This window comes from Eptesicus fuscus, chromosome 15 (assembly GCF_027574615.1).
Source record: "Eptesicus fuscus isolate TK198812 chromosome 15, DD_ASM_mEF_20220401, whole genome shotgun sequence".
Lineage (NCBI taxonomy): Eukaryota > Metazoa > Chordata > Mammalia > Chiroptera > Vespertilionidae > Eptesicus > Eptesicus fuscus.
The window spans coordinates 28,596,470-28,616,636 of NC_072487.1; positions in this window are offsets into that span (position 1 = coordinate 28,596,470).

The following is a 20,167-nucleotide window of genomic DNA, read 5'->3' on the forward strand; positions in this document are numbered from 1 at the left end:
TACCAAGTTCACAGCTTTGCCATGCCCACTAGCATGAGATGCCTGCCTGGAGTGGACTTATCTTGTTCTCAACACCAATGCCCTCCTGGATCCTGATTCTATGGTCAGCTGCCCTGGCCCCTAGTACCCATGTAGTTTGATATAAATGTAGCTGATGTAATTATAGTTGTGATACAAATTAATATAACTGAGACAATGTGATTTGGGTATGTGGTTATTTCCAAGATTCTGTGTGCGTTAACGCTTCAGATCGGGTCCCTTCAACTTCTTCCTCCCTAAATACTGCTGAGATGCTGTCCTGTCTCAAAAGAACCCATGTCACTTATGAAAATAAAACACTTTTTCTTTTTAAATCGTTTTTTCTCCTTTTCTTCTTCTGGACACCCATTTGTTCTTCCCAAAACTAAAGGATTACTGAGATTTTCTGTCAGAATTCTGGTTGCCATCACATCTTAGACCATCATTAACAATGTGCTGTATGGAAAACTACTGAAGATCATTACAGCAGCCGTCAGAAGCCAATGTGCCAAGATAATGAAAAACAATTCTGCAGTTCCTCATGCTCTGTTAGTTGTGTTTGTCATAAATGAGTTGTGGAGATTTGGAGTGAATGATCCATATCATATTGAACTGTCCTTTTTTTATTGCTGACAATTGAAGGTGACTGAGAAGCAGGGCCAGTGTCAGACTGTATCTAATTGGAAACCTCTCATTAATGTTCGATGTTGACTTGTATTACTTGATGAAATTAGGACCTCTGTGGAATGGATTTTATTATACAGAATGAGCTGGTTGAGCTCTCTTCCATTTCGGTATTTTTTTAACCTCATCCCACCCCTAATTCTGTGGCAGAAGGGGCCCAGCAGAGCAGGAATTCTGAGTGAGGCAGGTTTGTGCACAAACAAAGCAAAAGCGGTAATGCAGTAAAGGAAATTGAAACCATATGGACTTTTATGCTACATATGTTTGAACAGTTCTTGTGTACTGCTGTGGAACCAGAGGACCAGAGGGACCTCTGAGAAGTCACCTTGGCCCCAGTACTGCAGGCAGAACTGCCCCTAATCCAGCGAGGCAGATGAGACTTCAACTTGCATGTAAAGGATATGGTATGGAGAGGAACACCCACATCTCCCACCCCAATCCTTTCCCAGTCATTGGCTGCCCTGATGAAATGCACTTTTGAAAGCTCTCTTTGAAGGTGTGGGCCTTTAGGCAAGGTATTATTTCTAAAAGTATTTGAATCAAGGAGTGGGAATTTCATTCTACGTTCACTCTTCCATGACCCACACCATTTCTGGTGTGTTAGGGAAAAATCTGAGTGGAAAACTGAGTAGAATACTCCAGACCCACAAAGAAAAAAACAAACAAACTTCAGATCCTCCAAGAAAGAGACAAGGAAACAGACTTGTTTTGAATAACAAAACATGGCAACTGCTCATGGTATGATTTTCGTTAAGTATATGTTAGTGTCATAGAGTTAAATTTTGCAAACTGATTTTTTGAGACCCACAGACAGCTTAGTTTAGTTGTTGTTGTTGTTGTTTTTATAGTTCTGTCTGCTTAAGAGTGAACCAATGCTGATAATAATAAACTATGTGCTGAAATTAAGCATTTAACAAATATATAATAAAGATTTCAAAATGCTTAACAATAAGTAGGAAGTTCAGTAATTTAACCTGCAAACATCACAAACCAGTACCTATAGACCTACTTATTTTCTCTAAAGCCCCCTAGAGTTTTAGAAATATGTCTTTTTAGAATATCCATTTTATTGACTCAGGAACATACACAATCACAGTCAGTTTCAGAAAATGAAGCAATGGCTGATTTAAGCTATATTGATACCTAACTAAGCCCAGGTCTTTGATTATTCTCATCCTGAGATACTATGATCCATCAGAATGTAAGAGAGAACCTGTTCTTGACAAAATTATGATACTGGTAAAATTAGTCCTCTGGGCCCTTCCATTCTCTTTCCATGTTCTCTTCCTGACCTTTTTACCTCTCCCTACTTACTAAGTGTCAATGGCAGTGCTTCATAGTACAAGGTCTTTTCTTACCTGTATGGAATTTTTTCCTCAAGCAGCAATCCAAACTCAGTGTCATGACATTGATTATACCTCATCCATCACCCCTGGTTTTCAGCAAATCGCAGATTTTAGAGACTTACAAGCCTTAGTTGTAGTTCATCATTTTTTTAGGTTAGAGAGTTGAACTGATGCCCAGGTCTCACTTAGAGAGTTAACAAATGAAGTATCCCTATTACTCAAATCCTGACTCCTAATCCAGTGCTCTTTTCATCAGGGCACACTACCAACTCTATATTGTTTCAGACGCAAAGTCAAGAGATTTTTCTCTCTAATGTAGGAGAGTTTCCTAGGTAAACAGAAGATGGTAAAAAAAAAGACACTGTCATGCTAACACAAAATCTACTCTACTATATCTAGAATCCAAAATGTCTAACTGTTAAGTGGGATATCTACCTGGACAGTGCTCCAAAAACAACTCAGTGCAGCAATAATTTTTTAAATATTCTATGAAATGCAAATATACTTAAACATTATGCTCACGCTAATACATTTTTGCATTGCTACAACCACCACTAGCATCTCTGCCAAAGATGCCTTTGTAGTAAAGGGAATTAAATAGATTTCAGAAGTTGTTCATGGGTAGTTGGTAAAAATTCAAATATCCTATATAATAAAAGCGTAACATGCAAATTGCCCCCTCAGGTGGTTGTTCAACTGGGAGTTCCACAGCTCACTATGACATGTGCTGATCAGCAGGGGGTGGCGCGGAACAGGGCGGGCATCGGTGACGCGGCACTGCCGGCCCCAGTGGGCCCCAACAAGAGTGGGACCGCGGCAGGATAGTGGAGCAGGTGAGCGGGCGGCACCAGGCCAAGACAGGTGCAAGTGGGAGCCCCAATCGCCCCACATATGGCGACCAGTGGCAGCAGCGGGGGGCGGAGGGATGGGGCCACCGCCAGGCTCCCAAGAGCTGAGGGAGCTGGGTGGGTAGGGGGGAAAGGGATGGAGGTAGGCCAGTCCTGATTGATCGCCCCGCAGGTAGGATAGTGGAGCAGCTGAGGGGGTGGCACCAGGCCAAGGCAGGGTGCCAGGCGGGGCTGTGGGGCTGTGAAGCTGGGGACACGAGCTAGGGCCCAATCTCTGCAGGCCACCCCGAGGGACCCCACCTGTGCACAAATTCGTGCACCAGGCCTCTAGTAACAATATAAGCAAAGAAGTTCCTAGAAACCATATGCGATGGGTGCCTCAGAAGAATGCCCTTTTAAAGGCTCTACTCACACACTGTTTAGTTGATACAAACATTTGGCAGAGAGAAAACCATTCAGTCAATCAACCAGATGTTTAGTCTACCCTCTGCCAAACATCTGGGCAATTAATGGGATCATTTCCTTTTTATTAGGAAACCTGGTCACAGCAACCCAGATGTGCAATCACAGCATGAGAATACAGAATGAGGGTGATGGATTTCTTGACCCACCAGGATCCCCAGAGTGGGGCATTTTTCAGGTCAGTGTGGGTCAATTCAGCATCACTTCAGCTTGAGATTTGTTGGCTGTTTGTTGTTCTGAGACACTTTGATACCAACATATTTTTAAACCCCTACTTCATAAAGAGCAGGGGCCCTGAGTTGAAAAAGAATACCTTACTAACATTCAAGGATAGGAGGCCATTGGCTAAAAGCTACACTGGTTTCCTCCAAATTCTCATTAAGTGACCTTCCTCTTCTATTTCAGCTGCTGTGGGGGAAAACGTGCCGACATTTTGTTGGCATGGGCCTGGAGATTTTTAACAAGTACAGAACTTGGCTCCATTATAAAACATAATCCGTCTGAAAAAGAGAAATCATTTAATGGGCACTCTTTTAATTATAACAATTGGGAAAAGTGAGAAGTTGAGGACAATAGCAGATAGCATAAGAAGGTCACTTAATGAGAATTTTGTCTTTGGACTCCCTCCTGGTAGGTGAGCAGCCCTAAGGGTTGGAAAGGAAAATCAACATTTACCAACATTTTCCTCATCAATTCTAGTAAAAGACAAGGGGGAAGGAATAAGAGAATAAGCACAAGTAAAAAAGGGGTGGGGGAAATAAAGAATTCATTGTCTTGTATATTAAAGAATAACAGGGTAGCTATGACAATTATAAATTATTATATTCTCTGGGATTTTCTTCTAGGGCTGAAGGGGTCTCTGGAGAAAGATTACAGGCAGTCAGCCATAGGAACATTGCAGAATCTGGTCTAGGAATCTCCAGAAAGCTAGATCTACAACTTTGCTGATAGCCTCATAGGGAGACTGTCCTCTAAATAGTAGAGTGCCATCTTAGTTTGTCTTCCTTTCTTACAGTAATAACAATGGTAATGCCTTACAGGTGTTCAGAATATATAGTTTTTGATCCTTGCATTTTGAAGTGCACAGTTCAGTATAAAGGAAACAACAGGAGGAATGCAAATATGTACTCCAAATGGACTGGAGTGAAAAAATACGGGAAAGAAAGAAACCAGGTTTTGTTTTAAGGTCACTGCATTGATAAACTCTTCTTCATAAGAAGGGCAATTCATTCAGAACAGAGCTTTGCCCACATGTAATGCATAGCTCAGCTCAGGCCAAATCTGAGGAGTGACATTTGGAAGAACCTTACCACGTAGAGGAATTGACTGGAATTTTTAAGGTCAACGTTATTAAGGCATAGATTAATTAAAATAAAATTCATCCTTTTTAGGTGTAAAGTTTTATTAGTTTAAATTTACTCATTTACAAAAATATAAATAATTTTTGTTTACTGTTTGTTTGATTTTTTAAAAATCCAAATCTTAAGAAACACATAGGATTTATTCTCTATGGCCAGGTACACATTTTCTGAGCATCAACCAGGCAAAGTCACTGAAGAAAAATCTCTCCTTGAAGTTTTTATTTTCATTCTATTCTTTTCTAAACTACCTGGGCAATCCAGTACAGCTGTTTCTCAGGGGCCATCCCCTTTCCCTCAAATGCACTCTCATCTCAGCCTTGCTTTGAAGCTAATCATGAATGCCTTCTGACCCTGAATTGCATTAATATCATGAAACCCAGCACTTTCTTTCATTGAGCACTTTATGAACACACCAAAGGCATTCACCTCCCACTTGGCACAGCTCTCCCAAATGCATTTAACACAATCACTCCCTCCTTCTGAAACACTTTCTTGGCCTGGCCCTGGGTATAACATTGTTTCTCTTGGGTTTCAGATCCATTGGCTAGTTTCTCCTCATCTAATTGGACTTCACAGGCTGAAATACTCCAAGGCTTAGGCATTAAATCTCTACTCTTCTTACCTACACTCACCTCCTAGGTAATCTCATTTAATCCTGTTGCTCTAAATACCACCTACACACTGATGACTCCCAAATTTGTACTTCCAGAACTAAGTTCTACCTTGAACTACAGAAAAATATATACAACTATTTGCTCAACATTTTCACTTGGATGTATAAAAGTTATCTCAAACTAAGGCATCCAAATTAGAAGGGAGAAGGAAAACTGCCATTATTTGTAGATGACAGGGTAATTAGTCAAGAAAAAGAAATAAAAGGCACTCAAATCAGAAAGAAAGAAGTGAAATTGTCTCTATTTGCTGAAGACATAATATTACATATAGAAAACCCTAAAGATTCAACAAAAAATAGTAAAAGCTAATAAATGAATTCAGTAAAGTTATAGAATACAGAATCAACATGTGAAAATAAGTTGTATTTCTATACACTAACAATTACATGTCTGAAAAAGAAATAAAGAAAATAATCTCATTTATAATAGCAGTAAAAACTCATAAATAAACAATAAAATTCTGAGAAATAAATTTAATCAAGGAGGTAAAAGAACTGTATACTAAAAACTGAGGCACTGATGAAAGACATTGAAGAAAACAACTTAATAAATGAAAAGACATTCTATGTTCACAAATTAGAAGAATTAATATTGTTAAAATGTCCATGCTACCCAATAGGATCCATAGATTCTATAAAAATCCATAAAAAAATTCTAAAGGCATTTTTCAAAGAAATTTTTTTAAAAAACCTAACATTTGTATAAAACCATATAAGTCCCCAAATAGCCAAAGCAACCTTGGAAAAAAAAAAAAAGCTGGAGGTATTTCACTTCTTGTTTTCCAACTTTATTACAAAGTTATAATAATCAAAACAGCATGGTACTGGCATAACAATAGACACATAGACCAATGGAACAGAATCAAGAACCCAGAAATAAATCCACATGTAAATAATTAACTAATATATATCAAGGAAGCCAAAAATACTCAATAGGAAAAGGATGGTCTCTTCAATAAATGGTCTGGGAAAGCTAGATAATTACATGCAAAAGAATGGGATGGGACCCCTACCTTATATCACTCAAAAAAACTAATTAAGTAAAAATGGATTAAAGACTTAAATGTGAAACCTGAAACTATAAAACAGGAAAAATATCCTTGACATCTGTCTTAAAAATGATTTTTTTTTAATATGACACTTAAGCCCAAGCAACAGAAGCAAAAATAAACCAGAGTCTACATAAAACTAAAATGTTTCTGCACAGCAAAAAAGAACAACAACAACAAAATGAAAACAAAACCTATGGAATGGAAGAAAATGTTTGCAAATCACATATCTGATAAGGGTTAATATTTTAAATATATAAAGAACACATACAATTTAGTAGCAAAAAATATGATTTAAAAGTGGGCAAATAACCTAAATCTAGTAGAGATTTTTCCAAAGGAGAAATTCAAATGGGCAATAGTACATAAAAAGTGCTCAACATTCCTATATAATAAAAGGCTAATATGCAAATTGGCCAAATGGTGGAACAACTGATCCCTATGATGCGCACTGACCACCAGGGGGCAGACACTCAATGCAGGAGCTGCCCCCTGGTGGTCAGTGCGCTCCCATGGGGGGTGGGGGGGTGCCACTCAGCCAGAAGCCAGGCTCACGGGTGATAATCAAAGTGGTGGTAGCAGGAGCCTCTCCCACCTCCACGGAAGAACTAAGGACCCCTCGGGGGATGTCTGCAGGGAGCAGGCCTAAGCTGGCAGGTGGATATCCCCTGGGATCCTGGACTGTGAGAGGGTGCAGGCAAGGCTGAGGGACCTCCCCCCAGTGCACAAATGCCATGCACTGGGCCTCTAGTCATTAATAATCAGGGAAATGTAAATCAAAACCACAATAAGAAACCACCTCACATCTGTTAGAATGACTATTATCAAAAGACAAGAGATACAAGTATTGATGAGAATGTGCAGAAAAGGGAGCCACTTATACTGTTGATGGGAGCATAAATTGGCATGGCCACTATGTACAAAAGTATCAAAATTCCTCCCAAAATGAAAAATAAAATTATCATATAATCCAACAATCTGATTTTGGGTATATATCCAAAGGAAACTAAATCACTATCTCTAAAAGATATTTGCACTCCTATGTTCTTTGCAGCATTATTCACAACTAGGGGCCTGGTGCATGAAATTCGTAAACTGGGGGGCAGGGGTCCCTCAGCCCAGCCTGCCCCCTCTCACATACTGGGAGCCCTCAGGGGATGTCCTACTGACGGCTTAGGCCCACAGGGAGCAGGCCTAAGCCGCAGTCTGGCCTCCCTCGGTGGGAGGCAACCAGGTTGATCAGGGGAAGGCACCAGCCCCATCACCCTGCTGCTGCAGCCACTGCCAGTCACCGCAGCCACCAAGGTGTTTTCATCAACATGGACTCCAGTCCCTTCACCATGAAAAAATGACAACTTTCTTCAGGCATTTTCAAGATGTGTCTTTCATAGGATATGACATTTCTTCCTTCCTTCCTTCCTTCCTTCCTTCCTTCCTTCCTTCCTTCCTTCCTTCCTTCCTTCCTTCCTTTCTTTCTTTTTTTATCCTCACCTGAGGATATGTTTCCATTGAATTTTAGAGAATGTGGAAGAGAAAGGGAAAGACAGAGAGAAACATCAAAGTGAGAGGAACACTTTGATTGGTTGCCTCCTGCATGAGCCCTGACCTGGGCCCCACCCAGGGAGGAGCCTGCAACCTAGGTACATGCCCTTGATCAGAATCGAACCCAGACCCTGCTGTCGGCAAGCCTAGGCATTATCCCACTGAGCCAAACCAGCTAGGGCAGGATTTGACATTTTTTAACCCTCCAGCAGCAGACCTTCATTTTTTTCTCCAGGAGTGTGGTGAAAAAGCCCTAGATCACCTTTTTGGATTCTTATACCCAAGTTACTAAGAATATTACCAGTGGCATACAAGGAGCTTAGCCAATGAGCAGACAGAAAAGATGTTTCCTCTGTAGTTCACACCTATCGCCTCCGATCTCCGGCTACACCCCTGCCAAGGCCTAAAGCCTCCGGGCCTGGGCAGGGGCCCCCCAGCTCCCTTCGATCGCCGGCTCCGCCCCTGCCAAGGCCTAAAGCCTCGGGACCTGGGCAGGGGTCCCCCAGCTCCCTCTGATCGTGGGCTCCGCCCCTCCCTAGGCCCCAAGCCTCTGGCCAAGGTTTGGGGCCTGGGCAGGGGCCCCCCAGCTCCCTCTGATTGCCCACTCCGCCCCTGCCTAGGACCAAAGACTCTGTCCGAGGCTTGGGGCCTGGGTAGGGCCCCCCCCTGCCAGCTCTCTCTGATCGTGGGCTCCGCCCCTGCCTAGGAGCCCCCTCGCTCAGGCCCTTCCCAGGTTGCTCAGGACCCACGGGGGGCCTACCTCGGTGTGGCCTGGGTGCTGAGAAAGTTCCCAGGACCCAGGCTGCTGGGCACCTACGTACGCAAATTAACCTCCATCTTTGTTGGGTTAATTTGCATACTCACTCTGATTGGCTGTGGGCATAGCAGAGGTACAGTCAATTTACATGTTTGTCTATTATTAGGTATGATGCTAGCCAAGACATGGAAACGACCTAAGTTTCTATCTACATATAAGTGGATATAGATATATGTATCCATTATACATATAATGGAATATTATTTGCCATTGAAAAAGAGGAAATCCTGCCATTTGTGACAACACGGATGAACCTTGAGGGCATTATGATAAGTGGAATAAGTCAGACAGAGAAAGACAAATACTGTATCATCTCACTTACATTGAATCTACAAAAGTTAAACTCATAGAAATAGAGAGTAGATTTGTAGTTGGCAGGAGCTGGAGGTGGGATCATGAGGAGATGGCGAGATATTGTCAACGGGTACAAACTTTCAGAAACAAGATGAATAAGTCTTGGGGGTCTAATGTACAACATGCTGACTAATAAACAATACAGTGTAATATACTTAAAATTTGCTAAGAGATCTAAGGTAACCCTTGTGCACTGTTGCTGGGACTGCAGATTGGTAGAGCCACTGCGGAAAGCAGTATGAAGTTTTACCTTAAAAAACTTAAAATGGAACTGTCTTATGGCCCAGCTATTCCACTTCTGGGAATTTATCTGAAGAAATCCAAAACACTAATTTGAAAGAATATATGCACCCCTGTGTTAATTGCAGCATTATATATAATAGCCAAGATTTGGAAGCAGCCCAATGTCCAGCATTAGATGAGTGTATAAAACAGCTATGGTACATTTATACAAGGGAATATTACTCGGCTGTAAGAAGGAAGAAATTTTTACCCTTTGCAATAGCATTGATGGACCTGGAGAACATTATGCTAAGTGAAATAAGCCAGTCAAAGAAAGATAAGTGCCATATGATTTCACTCATATGGGGAATTTAATGAACAAACTGGAATAACAAGTAAATTAGAGACAGACTCATAAGAGAGCAGACAGGCAGCTTTGATGGGGAGAGATTGAGCAAAAAAGAAAAAAAAAGAGAAAGAACTCATGGACAGAGACAACAGTGTGGTGATTTCAGGGGAGGAGGGGGTGGGGAGAGATGGAAGAGGGTACAGGGGTCATAAATGGTGATGGAAAAATTAAACTAAAATACAGAGACATTTTCAAAATAAAAATGATCTAGATATGTATATCAAATTTTCATGTACACTATAAACTTACATAATGTTATTTGCTAGTTTTACCTTAATAAAGCTGAGTGAGACTCATTGTTGGTGAAATTTTATTTCCTGGAGATTTCAGAGCAACCTCTTCAGTGACAGCTGTGGGGTTCCGACAGAGGAATGGACTGGGTTAGAGCTGAATTTGGTTACCAGCATTCACTGAAACTGACAGATGGTATGACACTGGACAACCTCTTCATATAACCAAATATGCTCTGTCTAACCAAGTTGTCAAAATTAAATAAAATCATATAAGAGAGATGTCCTGGCACATCTAGGGACAATACATGTTTGCTGAAAAGCTGAAATGCTCCCCAGCGCTGCTCCAAATCCCACCTGCATTAGGTGGAGCTGCTGCTTCCTTCCTGTGAGTGCCATTTCCTCAAAGTCTGAACTGTTTTCAAAGGAACAGGTGATGAGGGAGCAGATCTGAGAGACTGATCGAAGACCTAAGTAGAGATGCATGTTTGTATGTGGTAGGAGGACAGAGGGGTGTCAAAATCTGTTCCTTTGCATTGCCATCTGGGAAGGTCCACACCTGGGGAACAAGGCTGGAGGCCTTTTCTCTTCTCCTTCCCTCTAATTCTATTTCACACCAGATCATACAAAGCTTCTAGGGTGCTCTGTCTTCCACTTCTCTCACTGGGAACAAAGGGACAGCTTCCTCAGACATGTCTGACTTCATCTGAATCTCAGAAGTCCTAGCATGTCTGCCCTCGCATACGGCAGTGTGGGTGGGGAGCAGCTGTGGGAAGAGGAGACAAGAGGAATTGTTGGTGGCTTTTCCTCCTCGGGCATGTCTATGCCTAGGGGGAAACAGCCACAAGCTGAGGCAGGGGCAAAGAACCCTGAGGTTTCCCATGGGATCCCCTCAGAGAGCAGACCTCTTGAAGGAAGCAGGAAGAGGATGGCCTACAAACCAACACTTGCTAGCCAGCCCAAGACTCATCCTAAATGTCCTAATACTAGTCTTTCAGGGCCTTAAGAAATCAAGGAGAGCAAGGAGGTCATAGGCAAACTTTTAATTATTGGGTACCTAGTATATAGAAGGCTGACTAGTATCAGCATTACATCCTTGGCTCATTTTGTCCTTTTAACAGCTCTGTAAAGTTAGTGGTAAGCATTATTCGTATTTTAATTGGAACTCATAGAGGTTAAGGAACTTGCCCAAAGTTACTCAGCAAGTGCAGTCATTTCATCTCTCCCTGCTGTTTAAGAAAATTAGGTTGCCAAAGATCCTGCCTATTGCTGTGAGGCATGGGCACCCAGAGCAGGTCATTTTGTCTCTTGATGGGGGTATTTTGGCTAAAACCTTTGCACACTACTGCTTGACAATCAAGTACATCAAAATGACATCAGGAACGGGTGTACAAGTGTGAGTGCTGAGGACTTGTCTCAGCTCACAATGTGGACACAATCATTGAGAAGAAGAGATGAAGAAGAGCCCATTCCTGGCAAGGGGAAAATTGATGCTGTGAAAAGGACAATAGCAAAGACACCATCTAAGTATTATAAATTAAGGTTCCTCCTGGGGAAATCTACAAAGTATAAACAGTGGGCAGCTAACCATGTTGACTGTAACTAAAGTCAGGCCACACCTACAATACTATGAGCTCATAGACGCTTGAGAAAGTTCTCTTGCTTGCATAAAATGTATCTAACAGACTAAAAGAAAAGGCCAAATATTTTTGATGGGGAGAATTCAGACTGAAGGAGAGCGACAGTCTTTAAAGCTCTTTCTTCCTCCTGCCCCAATTTCCCAGCCTTATTCCAGGTATCCACCCCCATCCCCTTCATCCTAGGTGCTGCATCCTCCACAGCTTTGGGCATTCACTGCCACCGATTTCAGTACTGCCAGGCACTACCCGTTATAGTGGCAAGAATACAGAACTTGAAGTGGTAGAGTTTCAGCTCAAACCACGACACGGACACTCACAAGAAAGGAGAGCTTAAACAAGTCACTTACCCTCTGAAGTTCAGGTTCCTTACCTGAGAAATGAGGAGGTTTCTAAGAGAACTAAATGAGATAAAATGAGAAAATCAGCCAGCACGCTGGTTCAATGAATCGTATCAGGTATTGCACCTGGAGGGCTGGTTATTGTTTCCCTTCTGATCCCTAAGTTTTGTAAAAGTTTAAGAGCTGAGCTATCAGAGGGACATGAAGAGGAGAAATAAAGATGGCAAGGCCTCTCTATGTTTTTCCTTCCTCTTATATTTTCAGCATCCAAAGAATTTAGGACTCCACGAGCCATGTTACATCTGAAGAAACAGGCCCAGAGTCTGGCTTGCTGTTACCAATCAGTATGACTATGGCAGTGGGTCAAGGATTCATGAGCATGGAGTCTAGAGAAAAGGAACAAAGACAGGAATGAAAGCAGACATGTCATCATGCTCAGCAACAACTGGGGATCAGTGTGGGAGACCAGGCCTTGGCCAGATCAGCCATGCAATCACATGTGCTCACTGTCTGGCTAAGGCCAAGGCAAGTCCATAAAGGGAATGTTGCCTTACCACCAGCCTGGCTTTTATCCAAATAGCCAGGCTTGTCCATAGCACTAAACCAGAAAAGAGTCTTGAGGAGCCTCAGGCCCTTTAAGACTTCACGAAGCCTCAGTGTGGATGGATTCAAGGAGACAGGAGAGGAAAAATATCAGTGAAGATGGCTGTTATCCCCTGACAGATTAAAATAAAAGAAATTGCTGGATCAGGATTGATTAAATCATGAGCCCTCCCACTTACAGACTGGCTTAGGTTGTAACTGTAAGATTATTTTTTTACTGTCTTTTTAGTTTATTTTTTCTTTACTTTTTTATTATTTACACAATTACCAATTCCCACCTTTCCCCCCACTTTGTTCCACCACCCAGCCCCTGCCCCCTATTCCCTCTGGCTATCATTACACTATTGTCTGTATCTATGGGCTATGCATATATGTTCTTTGGCTAATCCCTTCACCTTATTTCATCCAGTCCCCCTCCCCCCTCTTCTCTGACTGCTGTCAAACTGTTCCATGTTTCTGTTTTGTTAGTTTATTGTTTATTAGATTCCACATATAAGTGAGATCGTATAGTATTTGTCTTTCTCTGACTGGCTTATTTCACTTAGGATAATAATCTCCAGGTCCATACATTTTCATAAAAGGTGAGATTTACTTATTTTTTACAGTTGTAATATTCCATTGTGTAAATGTATCACATCTATTTTATCCACTCATCTACTGATGAGCACTTGGACTGTTTCCAGATCTTGGCTACTGTAAATAAAGCTGCTATGAACATAGAGGTGCATATATTCTTTCAAACTGGAGTTTCTGGATTCTTAGGATATATCCCCAGAAGTGGGATTGCTGATCAAAAGGCATTTCCAATTTAAAATTTTGAGGAAACTCCACACTGTTTTCCACAGTGGGTGCACCAGTCTGCATTCCCATCAACAATGCAGTAAGGTTGCCTTTTCTCCACATCCTCACCAACACACTGTTTATTGATTTATTGATGGTTGCCATTCTGATAGGTGTGAGGTGATATCTCACTGTGGTTTTAATTTGCATCTCTCTGATGATTAGTAACGTTGATAATTTTTCCATATGTCTGTTGACCATCTGTATGTCCTCTTTGGAGAACTGTCTATTCAGGTCCTTCGTCCATTTTTAAATTGGATCGTTTGTCTTCCTCGTATTGAGTTGTATATGTTCTTCATATATTTTGGAGGTTAATCCCCTATCAGATGTATCATTGTCTCTCCATATAGTGTGTTCCCTTTTCATTTTGTTGATAATTTCTTTTGCTGTGCAGAAGCTTTTTAGTGTAATGTAGTCCCATTTGTTTATCTTCTCATTTGTTTCCCTTGCCCTAAGAAAAATATCAGCAAAAATACTGCTCCAAGATATGTCTGAGATATTACTGCCTATGTTTTCTTTTAGAATGTGTATGGTTTTGCAACTTACATTTAAGTCTTTCATCTACTTTAAGTTTGTTCTTGTGTATGGTGTAAGTTGATGGTCTAATTTCATTTTTTTGCATATAACTGTCCAATTTTTCCAACAACATTTATTGAAGAGACTGTCCTTACCACACTGTGTGTTCTTTGTATATTCTTGCCTCCTTCGTCAAATATTAATTGACCATATAGGTGTGGGTTGATTTCCAGACTCTGTTCTATTAATCTATATGCCTGTTCTTATGCCAATATCAGCCTGTTTTGATGACAATGGCCTTGTAATATAGTTTGATATCAGTTGTGATACCTCCAACTTTGTGGGGGTTTTTTTTCCTCAAGATTTGGAATTTTTGTTCAAGATCTGTGAAACATTGGTATTTTAACAGAAATTGCATTGAATCTATAAGTTGCTTTGGATACTATGAACATTTTAATGATGTTAATTCTTTCAATCCACGAACACAGTATATGCTTCCACTTATCTTTATCTTCCTCAGTTTTTTTTTTTTTTTTTCTTCAGTGTCCTATAGTTTTCTGAGTACAGGTCTTTTCACCTCCTTTGCTGGAAGCCAATTCCAGTATGTCATAATTACAAGGGTTTTATCAAAAGGTTGATGAAACTTGGGGGCTCAATAAGGGCTGTCACATATGTAATTACCTGTTGGAATGACTAATAAGCACTTCCTCCAAACCTGAATAGGATGATTGCTTGCTGCCAAACAGCTCAGGGCTTCTTAATCTACATGTTATTGCCTCCTGTTGGCCAAACACCTGAACAGCTGTAGGCTATTCCCCAAACTGACAATGCTTCTGTAAACCCTACCCTTTGAAGCCCTACCCTTTGAAGTGTATTATCTCCACCTTGCCTTAGGACAATTTGTGTTAATAAAAGCATGGGGTCCTGAGACAAGAAGTCTTTAGCTCCTTTAGCTGAAGCTCCTCTGACCCCCAATGCCTTTCAAAACTATCTTTCGTCTTTGGACTCCTACTTGATCTATGCACAGTCTTTCTCCAGATTGCTGAACCCTTTGTAATGCTGGGACAAGAACCCCGGCACTCCATGGCTAAATTTATTTCTAGGTACCTTATTTTTGTTGGTGGTGCAATAGTAAATGGGATAGTTTCCTTAGTTTCTCTTTCTGATACTTCATTATTGGTTTACAGAAATGATTTATGGATATTAAGTTTGTATCCTGCCCCTTTGCCAATTTCATTTATGAGATCTAGTAACTTTTTGGTGGAGTCTATAGGGTTCTCTATGCACAATATCATGTCATCTGCAAATAAGGACAGTTTTACTTCCTTATTTCCCATTTGGATGCCCTTTATTTCTTCTTCTTGTCTGATTACCCTGTTGAGCATATGCCCTTTAGTGGTCAGTGCCCCCTGGTGGTCAGTGTGCCGTTCGATTAATTTGCATATTAGCGTTTTATTATATAGGATACTTTGATTCAGTTCTGTCACTTGAAGGCACCTCTCTCAGTAATTCACTTGAGATCCAAAGCTGCCATAGTTTCCCTTCATACCACAGACTATAGTTGTGCAGTTGTGTGATCATTTGACTTTTTCTGTCTCCTACACTAGAGAGTAAGCTTTTTGTTTACTATTGTTCCAGGGGCACCAGCTTAGTACATGGTTCGATAAATACTGATGGAATAGATGGATGCTTCTACAATATCATGCAATCTAGGGTTCCTTAGTAAAGTGGTAGCATAGAAACAATCTTAAAAACTTAAAGCCTTTTTCTTTTTTTTCTACAAATCACTTTTTTTATTAAGGTATTATATGTGTACATATCTTACCATTGCCCCCCCCACCCCACTCCCATATATGCCCTCACCCCCAGAGTTTTGCATCCATTGGTTATGCTTATATGCATGCATACAAGTCCTTCGGTTGATCTCTTATCTTCCCCACATCTCCCTAACCTTCCTGCTGTAATTTGACAGACTGTTTGATGCTTTACTGCCTCTGTATCTATCTTTTTGTTCAACAGTTTATAATGTTCTGCATTATCCATAAATGAGTGAGATCATGTGGTATTTTTCTTTCATTGACTGGCTTATTTCACTCAGCATAATGTTCTCCAATTCCACCCAGGTTGCTGCAAATGGTAAGAATTCCTTCTTTTTATGGCAGAATAGTATTCCATTGTGTAGATGTACCACAGTTTTCTGATCCAGTAATCTGCTGATGGGCACCTAGGCTGTTTCCAGATCTTAGCTATTGTAAATTGTGTTGCTATGAACATAGGGGTGCATATATCCTTTCTGATTGGTGTTTCTAGTTTCTTCGGATATATTCCCAGGAGTGGGATTACTGGGTCAAATGGGAGTTCCATTTTCAGTTTTTTTGAGGCAACTCCATACTGTTCTTCACAGTGGCTGCACCAGTCTGCATTCCCACCAGCAGTGCACGAGAGTTCCATTTTCTCTGCATCCTCGTCAACACTTGTTGTTTGTTGATTTGTTGTTTGTTGATTTGTTGATTCTGACAGGTGTGAGATGGTACCGCACTGTTGTTTTGATTTGCATCTCTCAGATAATTAGTGACGTTGAGCATGTTTTCATGTGTCTCTTGGCCTTCCTTCTGTCTTCTTTTGAAAAGATTCTATTTAGGTCCATTGCCCATTTTTTTATTGGATCATTTATCTTCCTTTTATTAAGTTGTATAAGCTGCCTGTAGATGTTGGAGATTAAACCTTTATCAGTGATGCCATTTACAAATATGTTCTCCCATGCAGTGGGCTTTCTTGTTGTTTTGTTGATAGTTTCTTTTGCTGTAAAAAAGCTTTTTATTTTGATGTAGTCCCATTTGTTTATTTTCTCTTTAGCTTCCATTGCCCTAGGGGCAGTATCGGTAAAGAAGTTCTTTTGGCATATGTCTGAGATTTTGCTGCCTGTGGATTCCTCTAGTATTTTTATGGTTTCCCGTCTTATGTTTAAGTCCTGTATCCATTTTGAGTTTATTTTTGTGTATGGTGTAAGTTGGTGATCTAGCTTCATTTTTTTGCATGTATCTGTCCAATTTTTCCAACACCATTTATTGAAGAGACTGTCTTGATTCCATTGTATGTTCATGCCTTTGTCAAATATTAATTGAGCATAGTGGTTTGGGTCAATATCTGGATTCTCTATTCTATTCCATTGATCTATATGTCTGTTCTTGTGCCAGTACCAGGCTGTTTTGAGAATAGTGGCTTTGTAATACAGCTTGAAATCTGGTATTGAGATCCCTCCTACTTTATTCTTCTTTCTCAGGATTGCTGTGGCTATTTGGGGTCTTTTTTTATTCCAGATGAATTTTTGGAGAGTTCTTTCAAGGTCTGTGAAATATGCCGTTGGTATTTTAATGGGGAGTTCATTGAATCTATAGATTGCTTTGGGTAGTATGGACATTTTAATGATGTTGATAATACCAATCCATGAACATGGTATGTTCTTCCATCTGTTTACGTCTTCCTCTATCTCTTTTTTCAGTGTCCTGTAGTTTTCCACGTATAGGTCTTTTACCTCCTTAGTTAAGTTTATTCCTAGGTATCTTAATTTTTTTGGTGTGATGGTAAATGGGATTGCCTTTTTAGTCTCTCTTTCTGTAAGTTCACTATTGGTGTATAGAAAGGCCATAAATTTCATGGCGTTAATTTTGTATCCTGCTACATTGCCAAATTCATTTATTAAGTCTATTAGTTTTTTGACGGAGTCTTTCGGATTTTTTATGTACAATATCATGTCATCTGCAAATAAAGACAGCTTTACTTGTTCTTTTCCAGTTTGGATGCCTTTTATTTCTTCTTGTCTAATTGCAATGGCTAATACTTTCAGTACTATGTCAAACAGGAGTAGTGAGAGTGGGCATCCCTGTCTTGTTCCTGTTCTTAGGGGAAATGTTTTTAGTTTTTGTCCATTGAGTATGATGTTTGCTGTGGGTTTATCATATATCGCTTTTATTATGTTGAGGTATGAGCCTTCTATTCCCACCTTGTTGAGAGTTTTTATCAAAAAAGGGTGTTGGATTTTGTCAAATGCTTTTGTCTGCATCAATTGATATGACTATGTGATTTTTATCTCTCAATTTGTTTATGTGATGTATCACGTTTATTGATTTGCAGATATTGTACCATCCTTGCATTCCTGGGATAAATCCTACTCGGTCATGGTGTATGATCTTTCTGATGTACTGCTGGAGCTGATTTGCTAGAATTTTGTTGAGGATTTTGGCATCTATGTTCATGAGGGATAATAGTCTGTAATTCTCTTTCATTGTGTTGTCTTTATCTGGTTTTGGTATTAGGGTGATGCTGGCTTCATAGAAGGAGCTTGTAAGTGTTCCTTCCTCTTGAATTTTTTGGAATAGTCTGAGGAGGATAGGTTTTAGTTCTTCCTTGAATGTTTGGTAAAACTCTCCTGTGAAGCCGTCAGACCCCGGGCTTTTGTTTGCCAGAAGCTTTTTGATGACTGCTTCAATTTCGTCCATAGTTACTGGCCTATTGAGCTGTTTAGATTCTTCCTGATTGATTTTTGGAAGGTTATATTTTTCTAGGAATATGTCCATTTCCTCCAGGTTGTCCAGTTTGTTGGAATAGAGTTGTTCATAATATTTTGTAACAATACTTTGTATCTCAGTGGGGTATGTTGTTATTTTACCTCTTTCATTTCTGATTTTGTTTATTTGGGTCCTCTCTCTTTGCTTCTTGGTGAGCCTGGCTAGAGGTTCATCAATCTTGTTTATCCTTTCAAAGAATCAGCTCTTGGTTTTGTTGACCTTTTGTATTGTTTCTTTGGTCTCTATGTCGTTTATCTCCGCTCTGATCTTTGTTATTTCCTTCCTTCTGGTTACACTGGGCTTTTCTTGCTGCTCTTTTTCTAACTCTTTGAGTTGTAGGGTTAGGTAATTTATTACCATTGTTTCTTGTTTTTTGCAATAGGCTTGTAGAGCTATGAACTTCCCTCTCAAGACTGCTTTCGCTGTGTCCCATAGATTATGGATTGTTGTTTTCATTGTCATTTGTTGCCATGATGTTTGTTATTTCTTCCTTGATCTCTCTGGTGACCCAGTCCTTGTTTAATAGCATGCTGTTTAGTATCCATGTGTTTTATTTCTTTGGATTGTTTTTATTGTAGTTGATTTCCAGTTTTATGCCACTATGATCTGAGAAGATGCTTGATATAATTTCTATCTTCTTGGATTTGAAGAGACTTTGCCTGTGACCCATCATATGGTCTATCTTTGAAAATGACCCATGTGCACTTGAGAAGAATGTATATTCTGTGGCTTTGGGGTGAAATGTTCTGAAGATGTCAATTAATTCCATCTGGTCTAGTGAGTCATTTAGGATTGATGTTTCTTTGCTGATTTTTAGTTTAGAGGATTTGTCCAATGGTGATAGTGGGGTATTAAAGTCTCCTACTATGATGGTATTGCTATTAATCTCTCCCTTGATATCCTCCAGGAGTTTTTTATGTATTCGGGTGCTCCTATATTGGGTGCGTATATGTTTATCAGAATTATTTCTTCTTGTTGGATTTCTCCCTTTAGTATTATGAAGTGGCCTTCTTTATCTCTTGTTATGGCATTTACTTTGAGGTCTATTTTGTCAGATATAAGTATTGCTACCCCAGCTTTTTTTTCATTTCCATTTGCCTGAAAGATATTTTTCCATCCCTTCACTTTCAATCTGTGTGAGTCTCTTGTTCTGAGGTGGGTCTCTTGTAGACAGCATATACATGAGTGATGTTTTTTTATCCATTCAGCCACTCGATGTCTTTTGATTGGAGTATTTAGTCCGTTTACATTTAAAGTTATTACTGAAAGGTATTTGTTTGTGGTCATATCTATTTTTGTGTCTGTATTCCTTCTTACCTGTTTATTTCTTCTTTTTACAGTATTCCCTTTAGCAATTCTTGCATTGCTGGTTTGGTGGTGATAAACTCCCTGAGCCTTTTTTTGTCTTCGAAGCACCTGATTTCCCCTTCAATTTTGATTGATAGCCTTGCTGGATATAGTATTCTTGGATTCAGTCCTTTGCTTTGCAACACTTTGTATACCTCCTTCTATTCTCTTCTAGCTCGTTGTGTTTCTGTTGAGTAATCATTTGACAATCTGATGGGTGTTCCTTTGTAGGTAACTCTCTGTCTCTCTCTTGCCACCTTTAAGATTCTCTCTTTATCATTTATATTTGCCACTGAAATT